The sequence below is a fragment of the Peromyscus maniculatus genome, chromosome 17 (genome assembly GCF_049852395.1).
Source record: "Peromyscus maniculatus bairdii isolate BWxNUB_F1_BW_parent chromosome 17, HU_Pman_BW_mat_3.1, whole genome shotgun sequence".
In the NCBI taxonomy this organism is placed as follows: Eukaryota; Metazoa; Chordata; class Mammalia; order Rodentia; family Cricetidae; genus Peromyscus; species Peromyscus maniculatus.
In genome coordinates, this window is record NC_134868.1 from 20280957 (window position 1) to 20294120 (window position 13164).

The window sequence follows — 13164 nt, forward strand, 5'->3', positions numbered from 1 at the left end:
CTACAGTTGAGTGTCTGGATTAAATTTCATTATCACTATTAATAGCATCACCACTACTATCTGCCCAAACTTTTTTACCTAATGTTTCAGAGGAGAAATAGCCATGATAAGAAACTTAAAGGACTTGAATTTAATTGGACAAAGAGGAAATGCATGACTGAAAGGAGCATGATAGAAACATTAGAACATAAGGAAAAGCATGATGAGTTTGAGGAACAGAACATTTTAATGGCAGAACATTTTATTTAAAAGATGCTGGGGCGAGCTTTATGATATCAATGAGACATCCAAACTTAAAGATGAAAATACATAAAAGTGCCAATTCATGAAAAGCTGTGACTCTAATATTTAGCATATTTCTTATTCTTAATAGAATAGCATCCATGCAGATAGCTTAGCTAGTCAAAGTGCTTACCAACTTGGAGCAGAGTACTAAAACATCTATAAAAAGTTTACAGTGACACAAGTCTGTTATCCCAACACAACCACAGCAAAATGTGAGTCAAGGACAGAAAAGACAAGCCACCTACCCTACCCTGGAAGACAGAGCCAACAACCGAAGCAAGAGAGATCCAACCTCAATAAGTTTATGGCAAGAATCAATGCCGCAGTCTGACCTCTACATAAGCATTCTGGTGTGCATGCACCGGAACTCAGAAACACATCATGCACACTTAACATGCACCTAGAGATTTCAAAAGAGAAATTCTGTATCAGAATAATGAGTCTTGACTCATTATAATTATTCTATTCCCATTGTTTCCCCCCCCCCATTTCTTTCCCCCCGTGGCCTTAAGTTCAGGAAATACAGTATATAAAGTTTCTGGAAGAGCAGATGTGTAGGACCAGAGGACAGCATCTCGTAGAGTCAGGGTGATGGGCATGAGCAAAGCGACAAGAGACCTGTTCACTGAAAGCTATTGAAATGGGGTTTGTCTGATGCTCTAGGAGACAGAGCAGGGTCTGCCGTGGGAAAGGCAGAAAATGGAGTGGTTGGATTTTTCTTACAAGTTGCAGGGTCAAAAACATATTTGGATTGAGATATCTGTTTATTATTTAACACTTCCTAACTTCTTCATACAAGAACATTGGAGGAGGAAACACACATTGTTTAAAATAGATTAAACAAGGTAAAGTGCTAATAGGGCAAAGAACAGAGCTTGTGAGCAAAGAAGGGTGAAGCGAACCCCCTAAAACATCTACGTGTATTTCTTGCATCCATGTTAATAACAGAAATCAGACATGTGACATCAACAACAAAACCCCAGCCTTCTAAGTTTTTCCACTATGTTCAAGCTTTTCAAACTAAATTCAGAACTACAAAACAAATCCATAGTCTCATGATGACAACTCCTTATCTACCTTCCATATTAACAGGTCTGTATTGCTCCCAAATGGTAAATTGGGCATCTTGACTTCATATTAATAAATGCTTGTCTACTTTTAATATGCCTCTATTTTTCTCATCATTATGTTATCCCATTTAGCTTGTTTGGTGCCATTGAAAAGAATTTGTTTTGCTATTCAAAGCAAAACAAAACAAAACAAAAAAAGAATTTAGAATGCTTATCAGAGTAGGAAAAATGTTAAATCTGTGTATTTGAGTAGGTATTGACTCGTTAGTTTAATAACTTGGTTTTGCAAACTTGAATAATTCACATGCATTAGAAATGATACAGCATTTAGAAAGTACATTCTTAAAATGGTAAACACTGGATCTAGGACCTGAATTTGTAGTTATTACTTATTTAAAATAAACAAGCAAATTCCATTGAGATATGGTCTCATTTTCAGGAACGGCCTATTAGCCAGCAGCAGTGAGCCCAAGAAGGAACCATATCAGCACATTAAAGCCTAATGTGTAAACTCCACATAGCAGCAAACACACATCCTACCATGGCCTATTAAGTAATCAGAAATGATTGCAGATAATTAGCCTGTGAACAGCTGCAGAAACTCAACTATTCCATTTTTTATCAGACGTGGAGGCTTCAAGTAGGAAGGAGAGTCATTAGCCGTGTCTTGAACTTGGTGGGAGTGTCACTACAAAACAAAATCAGGGACAGACTCTAACGTTTGATTGTACGTGGCCATTTGAGACTTCCTTCTGATGATATATGTTCACATAACTATAGATCTGCAACTGAAATTATTGAAACGAACATATTATCAATGACTAATAAAAAAAACCCTCATAAAATAGGAAATTAAAAACAGGACAATGAGCAGGGATCAAGTAGTAATATTTCTTTCACATGTGTGTTTCAGACATACTTTTTATTTTAAATTCACACTTGATTTTTTACATTCTCTAGCAATCTCTCTTAATGACCTGATTAAGTTTAAGAGCACCAAGAATGTGTGTGTGTGTGTGTGTGTGTGTGTGTGTGTGTGTGTGAGAGAGAGAGAGAGAGAGACAGAGAGAGAGAGACAGAGACAGAGACAGAGAGAGAGAAACACATATTAATATTTTTTCACTTAAAAATGTGGCTTTCTCTTTCTATTCTGTTTTCACTAATGAAAATGTTCTAAGAAAAGCATTACAACTTTATTGAAACAGTTGAAATACATATATGGAAAAAGAAAGGATTATATTTCCTTTGTATTTATCCAGAAAAACAGAACCAACAAAAACAAATATATATTTCTATCATTATTGGAGACTGAACCTAGCTAAGGCCTCATGCATGCTAGACAAGCTCTCTACGACTTTGCTATGATTCTTACACTTTTTATTTTCAGACAAAGTCTTACTCAGTTGCCCAAGCTGGCCTCCAACTGGTAATCCTCTTGCTTTGTCATCTTTAGCAAGTTGGGCAGCTGGAATTGTATAACCAGGCCCAACTAAATTACCACTCTTAAATCTAAAATTGGTCCACTGTGGTATCGTCAGAGGGTTCCATACTAACCTCATTTGAAGGTGGGCATGGTTAGAAGGGACCTTGGTTTCCATCAAAGTTTTTTCCCATTTTAAGAGTCCATGAAATAAAACTCTGGTGAAAATGTCTCAGTGATGAAGGAATGTGGCTACCTTTGATGGTATTGGACGTTTGGGAGGTAAGTTTACAATGTTTGCATGGAAAGTTTTCAATAGAGAATTTTTACTTGTGTTTATATTTTCCTCATAGGAAATTAGTTTTCATTTTTGTATAATTTTATTAAAAATATGGGGTAGATGATCGATAATTGTATATATACACATATAAGATACATATAATGATAGATAGATGATAAATAGATATATAATAGATAGAGAGAGAGATAATAGATGGATGATATATCTATATCGTATTAGATAGATCATGTTTATATAATTAAGGGCCCTAAATTTTCATCATAGATAATTATTTCTATTAAAATATTTTATGCTTTTTGTCAGTTGTCTAATTTTATTTATTTGTTTGTTTGTTTGTTTGGGGTTTTCAGAACAGGGTTCCTCTGTGTAGCCATGGCTGTCCTGGAACTCACTCTGTAGACCAGGCTGGCCTCGAACTCAAAGATCTTCTTACCTCTACCTCACAAGAGCTGGGATTAAAGACCTGTGCCACCTTCACAATGCCACTTATCTTTATTTTTGTGAGAATCCAAAGAACACATTTGATTGTGATTGAGGCTATTCTAGATACTATGAATAGAGTGTCTTAAGGATTTTAATGTCTTTGAAGTAAATGAGTATGCAAAGCAGCAGTTATAGGTCGGAAAGGCCAGAGCTATAGTGAGGAGACACAGGGTATGAAGGTCAAATCCAAACACAAGGTCATTGCAACCTGGAGGATGCTGGGCACTCTCACAAAGTGGTAGTTCTGGGCAGCTGAGGAGTTTATCAGCTGCAAGTGGAGTTTAGAAGGATACTATAGGAAGTGGAAATAGTTTCTAAAAGATAGCTAAAGCTAAAATCTACCAACCCTGGTTGTGGTAATTTGATACATGCTGCTTATTCATCACAAATTAATTGATATTGCCCAGCCCCATGCACCAGTAGAGCACTGTTTGGGCTTACAATAATTTTTGCCTGTTTCCTAGGGTCTTGCTGATAAGAGTATTAATGCAGCAGTGTGGACCAGCAAAATCAGCAGTTAGGACTTCTTAGACTCTCCAGCATTAAGGACCAGGAATATTTACTTCAACAAGCTCACTAGCTGACCCTTACAGATGCTTAGGACTTTGAGCTGAGCACCACTGTTCTACAGCAAAATAATTGTACTTGTTTTGGACAGCATTTTAATACATCATGGTAGAGTGTCTATATAACACTTCTGGATATAGTGAAATAATTAGATGAGTTATTGTAATACTTAGGCTGAATTTATTTGATGTGAAATAGGAATGTGAGGTTGAATAGGAACAGTGAATGGATTGCAATCTGGTGATCTAATATCTGATTGCAGATCTATCATAAAGTACTAATGAAACTGAAATAATAACTATCATTCCTAATGGAAAACTCTGTAAAGACCCTGGACTCCAGTTTCAGAGCCCTTAGCCATAACATCAGGAAGTTGGATTAGAATACCTCTAATACCTCTCCACAGATTGCAATATTGTGTTTTTCAGTTTCTCAATAGGTTTAAAAAAAACACACACAATCATTTGAAGAATTAAGCAATGTATGGTTCACAGCCTCATTTTGATTACCTTGGTCATCAGTCCTTGTATCTATCGCTTCAGAGTGGGTTGTGCTTACTATTGTGTTTCTTATCCATTGAAGTTAAAACAGACTTTCTGCATTCCCATTTTGGGGTCTAATGTTTGTTGCACAGTTGTTTAGAAATTTAGAATGAGAGATTCTTATTTTCATGAATACTGACTGCCATGAAGACCTCATGATTAAATCCCTCCCCGCCCCCACCGAGAGACTTTTAGAAGAAAACAAAATGGAATAGCACTCATCTCAGTGTACGAAGCACCCTGTCTTGATTGTCGATTGAACAGTTCACGGATCCTGAGAAGTAATAAGAAGGGAAGTGTTTCACTGAAGTGAAGCTGGGTAGTGAAGGTTAGGGAAGCCAAGGATATGGGGGAAAAATTCTTCTATTTCTACTCAGGGTATTTGATTCTTCTGTGCTCTCTTTTCCTTTATACCATTTGCGTTTGCACAGTTTCTGCTGCTGAATTGATGTCTCACCAGATCTTGCATATGTAAACTACAAACCTTCAAAAGACACGATTTATTCACCCCATTACGTTTACCATAACACCCCAAACAATTTCTCAACAAAAGCTTAAGACATATATGTCAAGGAAAAAAAAAAACCATGGTATTTTATAATCCTGGATATTGTCAATTAGTGGAAGCGCCTCGCAATCCCTGGAGCTTTTCCTCTGCGTGTTTGCCAGGAGGTATGCTTTTGCAATGGGCCCATTGCCTGCTTCATTGGATCCTACTCTTTGCTGTTATGATCTGTGACTAGGGAGCTAACATATGCCCGTGCCTTCCTTGTATCTCACACTGTGTGGTGTTTTAGCACTCCATATTTTATGTCCTGGCATGCCAACCTCTAACACATTCTTGGGCAATGCCGTTTCGGCCTGAGTGCCCTTGAGACCCACTTAGAGCATGCGCCTGGCTGCTCTAAAACCTTACAGTAACACTTCTCTGCCTTGGGTAGGAAATTATAGGAGAATGCTCTGCTTCAGCATCACTCTGTAATCATTGTACCTTTATGCTTTACTATATCTTGCATGCTCCACTTGGTGTTATATACTGTAGCTGATTGACTAGTGTTTTACAATGGGGTTGGAGCCATAACACATTTCCAGCATCCTCATTTTGTGTCAGGAGCACACATTTTGGTCCATGGTCAACTCCAAATGTATAAAATCTTTGAAGCTATTATCCTGAAAGTATCAGAAGTAGTTCTTCTATAAATAGTACATGTATGGAATGGGGACTAACACATAAGCCTCTCCCTGTGCTATTCTTAAAGGAACATTAGCAACTGTATATCGAAATAGTCTCTATGCAAATTATTGTGTTTGTCACAGATCATTTTGAGGAACTTATTGTCACTTACTTTATTCACAGTATTAGCCTAATTTTAGTTCAACTTATATTCATTCCTGTTCTCAGTCTCTTTGTTTTAATAAGGTGTAAGTAGGTCAACCCAAAGGATCTTTCTCTAAGTCTCAGATCAGTTAGGGGCCCTGTGATGTTTTTCAGTTCCTGTATATTTTTTTTTCCCTAGAAATAATCACCAAGGTAATAAAGTAATGTCACAGATAAGGCTTAGCACCTATTGTAGATGTAACCAACTGTCTTATTAAATAAGAAACACAGAACCAATGCAAAGAAGAAAGCCAAGAGGTCAGAGCTAAGAGCTAAAACCTTACCCTTCCTCCTGCGGTGGTCCTACCTCTCCGAACCAGAGCTACTTCCTGTGTGTCTGTCTTTTTATCGTGTTTCTGTTCTGCCTTCTCATTGGTTGTAAACCCAACCACATGACTGCCTCGTCACGGCCTGTCTGTATAGACCTCCAGGTTTTCTATGATTGGTATTGAGATTAAAGGCATGTGTATCCAATACTGGCTGTATCCGTGAACACACAGAGACTTACCTCGCTCTGCCTACCAAGTACTGGGATTACAAGCGTACGCCACCACTGCCCTCCTATTTCCTATGGCTTGCTAATAGCTCTGACCCCCGGGCAACTTTATTTATTAACATACAAATAACATTTTAATACAAATAAAATATTACCATATTTCCCCTTTTCTATTTTAATAAAAAGAAAAAAGGAAAAAGCTTATAACTAGCATAAGAAAAACTATATACAAAAGTACAATAACTATATACAATATATACAAGTAATAAATACCTAAACAATGTCTAGTTCCTTTTCAGAAAGATTATTCCATGAGAACGTACAAAGATTTCTTATTCAATACTGAGCCTCCAGCTCCTAGGCCAGTGTCTAAAGCATTACTGAAGCCATTCCATGAATGGTTGTTGAATGAATATGAATCCTATTCTTTCATTATTTTTGCTGTCTTTGGCCATTTTTTTCTGATTCTGGAAATGCAGTCCTTTGGCACTGGTGCTGATAAGGACTGCTGCTTCCTTGATAAACTTTTGAAATCCAAATTACTGTGGAAACAGTCCTTGGTTTCCACTTGCCTGCTCAAACAGCTGGTAGCTATACACCTTACACTGGAGGGAGCTGAAGTCCCAGACAAAGCCTGGCTTCTTGGTGTCCCCCACTTCCCTGTAGACACCCCCTTCTGTTAGAACATTCTTCCTTCAGTTGGGTTACATTGAAATTGATTGTGATTAGAGCACTTAATCTATTCACTATAACTGATTAAGTTACTGCTTGATTGTGTTACAGCTTCATCCATTTACTGTGATTAGATTGTTGCTGGAAATATAAGGATACAATCAGGCTTCTGCTATTGTCAGATTCCTCGGGCCTTTCTAAATTTCTCCACATAATGCTTCTGGCTATTCCTTGGGGAAAGGCATTTCTACAGATAGCTAATCTCGTCCAATACATTTGAATTTTCCTGACTTTGTTTTGGGAGGGTGACTTTATCTCAACCTCCTGAGGTGACATTTCTTCCCTCCCCTAGACTAATCAGGCCTAGCAAGTAAGTAGTGGTCCTGCTAGGCAGAGCAAATTCTATCCTCTTTGCCTTTCCTGCTGTTTGTTCTTCATCTCAGGAGTGGTGGTAGAAAGTGATTCACGTGTAAGTCCTAACAAAGACTAAGAGGGCTTTTCGTGAATTTTTCATCAGAGGCCTGGAATGTAAGCTTATGTCAATGTCGGCAACAAATCAGAAAAGCGGAGTAAGCAGAAGCAGAGTCAAGAGTAATGAAAAAACAATGGCCGCTCAATATCACACATTAGAAAGAAACCCGACTGAGTTCCCAAGCAGCTTTTTCCCAGGTGAATTGGTGTCAGGTGACAGCATGGCATCTCACTCCCCCCTACCCTTCCTGAATACAGCTCCAAGGGTGCGGAGACAGAGAGACACTGAGAAATCCTGAAGATGTTGGTCGTGGGGGCTTTTTTATGTGTATGGTTTCAGGCCTGCAGAAAAGTGGGGAAGGATGAAGGCATGTGCTGGTTATCCTATGCCAGTTCACAGAGACTCTTGGGATCAACAGTGAAAAGTTTCTTCTTGGTAATCACTGCAACCAAATGTTCCTCCAGCCCCTCCAGCATACGACAATCAGCATCATGTGAAATATTTTTATTTTCTTTGTTTTCCCCCAGAGACTCAAGTGTGTACAGAAGGCTCCACACTAATTGAAACACTCTTGGAATGATGAGTGTCCCAGCATCACACCCCTGTATGCTCTGACAGACATTACGTGAAAGTATGGGAGCCGTTATTGCCTGGGATTGTTACCTTTCCCATTTCCACAATCAGGTTCATCCCTTGCTCTGTCTTTAGAATTACATCTATATGCTTTCACAAGGAAAAATGCAAGATAAGTGCCATTTTACAAAGGTAAATATACGCTAAACACATCTTTATTTTATTTATTATACACCTATTGGAAATGTAACCTCTTGACACACAAAGTAAAAAAAAAAAAAATTAAAAAAAAAAACTTCACAAGGAATAGGAAATAGAAGTCATGGGATAGAAAATAGAAATAGAAAGTTATAAAAATAGAAAGTTATAAATAACTCTCCTTTTTCATTTCAAAATAGCTTTTCTGATATACAGTATTATCATTCCTAAAAGGCTTCAAGTCTTTTTTATCTAAGTGAATGGCCATGGGATATGCATTTCAGAGGCTGAATGAAATTTTCATATACCCTAAGATACTTCACTAATAGACTGAATAACATCTATGCTGTGAATCCACCGATCCAATGATCTGATACAAATGGAAGACTGTAACACTACCGAAACATGCACTTGAGATCAAATATACGTCCTTTGCATTTCTATGACTTATTTTGAAAGGTGTGGTGGTAATCTAATTGTATTGAAATATTATTTTGATTTGTACTGAAATATTAATTTGATTGTATGTTAATAAATAAAGTTGTCTGGGGGTCAGAGCTATTAGAGCCATAGCAAGAGTGTGGCGGTGGTGGCACACGCCTTTAATCCCATAGATATCTGTGTGTTCAGGGTCAGAGCTATTAGAGCCATAGCAAGAGTGTGGCGGTGGTGGCACACGCCTTTAATCCCATAAGATCTCTGTGTGTTCAGGGATACAGCCAGCATTGGAGACATATGCCTTTAAGACCTAGGGGGCTGTACATTCAGACAGTGACGAGGCAGTCATGTGTTTGGGTTTACAACCAATGAGAAGGCAGAACAACATACTTTAAAAATACGAACCGACAGGAAGAAGGTCTCTTTTCGCGAAGCTGGGACAGCAGGAGGAAGGGTGAGATTTTAGCTCTGAGCTCTGACTTCTCGGCTTTCTCTTTTACATTGTTTCTGTGTTTCTTATTTAATAAGACGGTTGGTTACATCTACATCTGGTGCCCAACGTGACAAGAATCCATTAAAAACTGCTTGGCTTGGCGGCAGGTCCGCTTTCCCGCAAGGGCGGCAGGCGGCCCGCAAGGGCGGCAGGCGGCCCGTGGCGGCGGCGGCGGCGGCGGCAGCGGCGGCACACGGCGGCCGGCGGCGATCGGCTTCTTAGTCCAAGCTGCCGGCGTCCTTGTCCGGGTAGCAACTTCTAGCCCGGGCCTAGATCTGTGAGCAGCTTGCCTAAAGCCGGTGCTACAAACAACTCAGACCTGCCCTGCCGAACAGGGTCCTGCCTGTAAAGCCAACGCACGTGGTCGGAGCTTAAGGAAGCCAGACCCAAGCCTTGACTCGGCACAAGAGGGAACACGTGGCTGCATTTAAGCTTTAGCCGGCTACGCTTTCTTGTGCGTTCTCTCTTTCCTCTCTCTCTCTCTCTCTCTCTCTCTCTCTCTCTCTCTCTCTCTCTGGATTTACACCTGGGACACTAGGTGGCTGCTTTGAAAATCCCCTCAGATTTCTACTGTTCTACGCAGATTTGGTAAGTCATAATATATCAGATATTTTAAAGGAAACTATCTAAAAGAGAATTTTTTCCACATTAAAAAACAAATGGGTTTTATGTGTACATTGGAAGAAAATTGGTTTTTGTTCGAAATTTTAGGCAGTCTGGCAATGGAACAACTATATAATATTAGTATTGGTGGAATTATGCACCTCATCACTATAATAATCCACATTTTAATATTTAAAAAGATAGTCAATTTAAGTGCCAGGATAACAGCGTTAGAAGAACTTGTTAAACCTGTAAAAATTCAGACAGAAGAAATTAACAGTGAAGTTGTTTCAAGTCGGGATCATAAGGTTGCAGAAAGAAAGCCTGTTTTCACACAGTCACCCTTAATTTATCCTGTAACAATACAGCAGATGCCTGATCAAATGGCTACACAAAATACTTGGGCTCCAATTGAAATGTTGGATTTAAAAAGGTTTAAGGAGGCAATAGTATCTTATGGCATGCATTCCCCATATGTAAAGCAAATGTTAAACACTTGGTCAACATATAATAGGATAGTACCACAGGACTGGCGGGACCTCGCACAAGGTGTTCTGGAACCCAGCCAGAGACTTCAATTTCTGACTTGGTTTAAGGAGGAGGCTAAAAACATAGAAAAACAATGGAGGGATAAAGGAGTACAAGTTTGCCAGGATCAGCTTATGGGCGAAGGCCAATATGCTTCAGCACAAGCACAATGTTTATATGATGTCCAAACCCTAATTTTATGTCGAACGGCAGCCTTGAATGCATGGGACAAAGTTGAGGAACCAGGAAAAAAATCTGAGTCATTTACAAAGGTGAAGCAAGGCCCAAAAGAGTCTTTTACAGATTTTTTACAAAGACTGGCTTCAGCAGTAAAGAGAACGGTCTCGGATTCAGAAGCTGGTAAGGCAATAATTGAATCTTTGGCCTTTGAGAATGCGAATGCAGCATGCAAAAGAATAATCAGGCCATTAAGGGCAAGATCTGCACCTATGGAAGATTGGATTAGAGAAACAATTAATGTTGAAGCTGATGAGCATGATGATACATGGGTAGGAGAAGTAATTTCAAAAGGTTTGAGGAGTGTTAGACGTTTTGGATGTGGAAAGCAAGGACATTTGAAAAGGGACTGTAGACAGGTCATTTCCAGAAACAATGTTTCATCAAGGAACAATGGCAACAGAATGCCCCTTCCTTCTGGAGTATGCAGAAGGTGTGGTAAAGGAAAACACTGGACCAACGAATGTAGATCAACAAAGGACAGACAGGGTAATCCTTTGCCTCAGTCTTCGGGAAACTCCCAGAGGGGCCTCAGGCAGGCCCCCAGTGCAAATCCAGTTCAAACCTTTCCGGCAGCCATAGAGGAAATGCCTGCTCTGGAGAGCGATTAAATAACCAAATGCCTATTGGAATAAATCATGCTGGTCAGAATGATGAAACAGAGAGAATAGAAAATTCAGGAGAAAACATAAAGAAAATTTTTTGGCAAACTTCTATTAATGAACAAAGACCAAAATTAACGATAAAAATAAATGGTGTTTTGTTGTCTGGTCTGGTAGACACAGGTGCGGACGTTACCATAATTGCACCAGAATTTTGGCATCCAACTTGGCCTCTTCAGGAGGTAAACGTTCAACTGTTAGGAATTGGGACATTATCTCAGGTGAAACAGAGTGCAAGATGGCTCGAATGTATAGGTCCAGAAGGACAGAGAGGAAAATTAAAACCATATGTGGCTAACATAACTATGAACCTGTGGGGTCGAGACTTGTTGCAACAATGGAATACTCAGATTAACATCCCTCCAATCTCAGAAACAAATCATAAACTAGCACATGTTACTGAGAGAAATATTAGAAGATATTGTTCTAATGAGTGGTCACCAGCCATCCATATTATACAAGAACAGGGCACAATAACTGATGATCTTCCAAAGACACCAACAGCTCTACCTTTAAAATGGTTAACAGACAAGCCTGTATGGGTCCAGCAATGGCCTTTAACAACAGAGAAACTCCAGGCTTTAGAAGAGCTGGTAGAAGAACAGTTAAATGCTCAGCATATTGAAGAATCAACCAGCCCTTGGAATTCTCCTGTATTTGTTATTAAAAAGAAATCTGGTAAATGGAGAATGGTAACAGACCTTAGGGCAATTAACAAAGTAATTCAGCCAATGGGTTCTCTACAATCTGGGATGCCTTTGCCTACTCTGTTACCAAAAGGATGGCCTCTCATAGTTATTGATTTAAAAGACTGTTTCTTTTCAATACCCTTACAAGAAAAAGACAGAGAAAGATTTGCTTTTACAGTGCCTACTTATAATAATTCTCAACCGGTTAAAAGATTTCAATGGAGGGTCCTCCCACAGGGAATGTTGAATAGCCCAACTCTGTGCCAATATTTTGTACAACAGCCATTGGAAGTGATACGTAAAAAATTTCCTAAATCTATAATTTATCATTATATGGACGATATTTTACTAGCTGACTCAAATGCAGATACTTTAGAAATAATGTTTGAAGAAGTAAAGAAAATTTTGCCTCGCTGGGGATTACAAATTGCTCCTGAAAAGATACAAAGAGGAGATTCTATTAATTATTTAGGATATAAAATAGAGCTACAAAAAATTAGACCCCAAAAGGTGCAAATTCGGAGAGATAGACTACAGACTCTTAATGACTTTCAAAGATTATTTGGAGATATTTCTCATCTACGAACTATTGTTGGGGTAAAAAATGATGAACTGACTAATTTGTTCAAAACCTTAGAAGGTGACAAGGACTTAAATAGTCCAAGAGAATTATCACCTGAAGCTGAGAAAGAATTAGCCTTGGTAGAAAAGAAAGTTCATGAAGGACACGTGAATCGTATTGATCCAAAGCTGGATTGCATTTTGGTTATCTTACCTTCTAGGCGTTCTCCTACTGGAATATTAATGCAGAGGGAAGATATTATATTGGAGTGGATATTTTTACCAAATAAACCAAATAAAAAATTAAAAACTTATGTGGAAAAAATCTCTGACTTGATTTACAAAGGAAAATTGAGACTTCGTCAATTAGCAGGCATAGACCCAGCAGAAATTGTTGTACCATTAACTAAGGAGGACATTGAAAAATTATGGACAGAAAGTGAACCTTGGCAAAGAGCTTGCAGTAATTTTTTGGGAGAAATTAACAGCAAATATC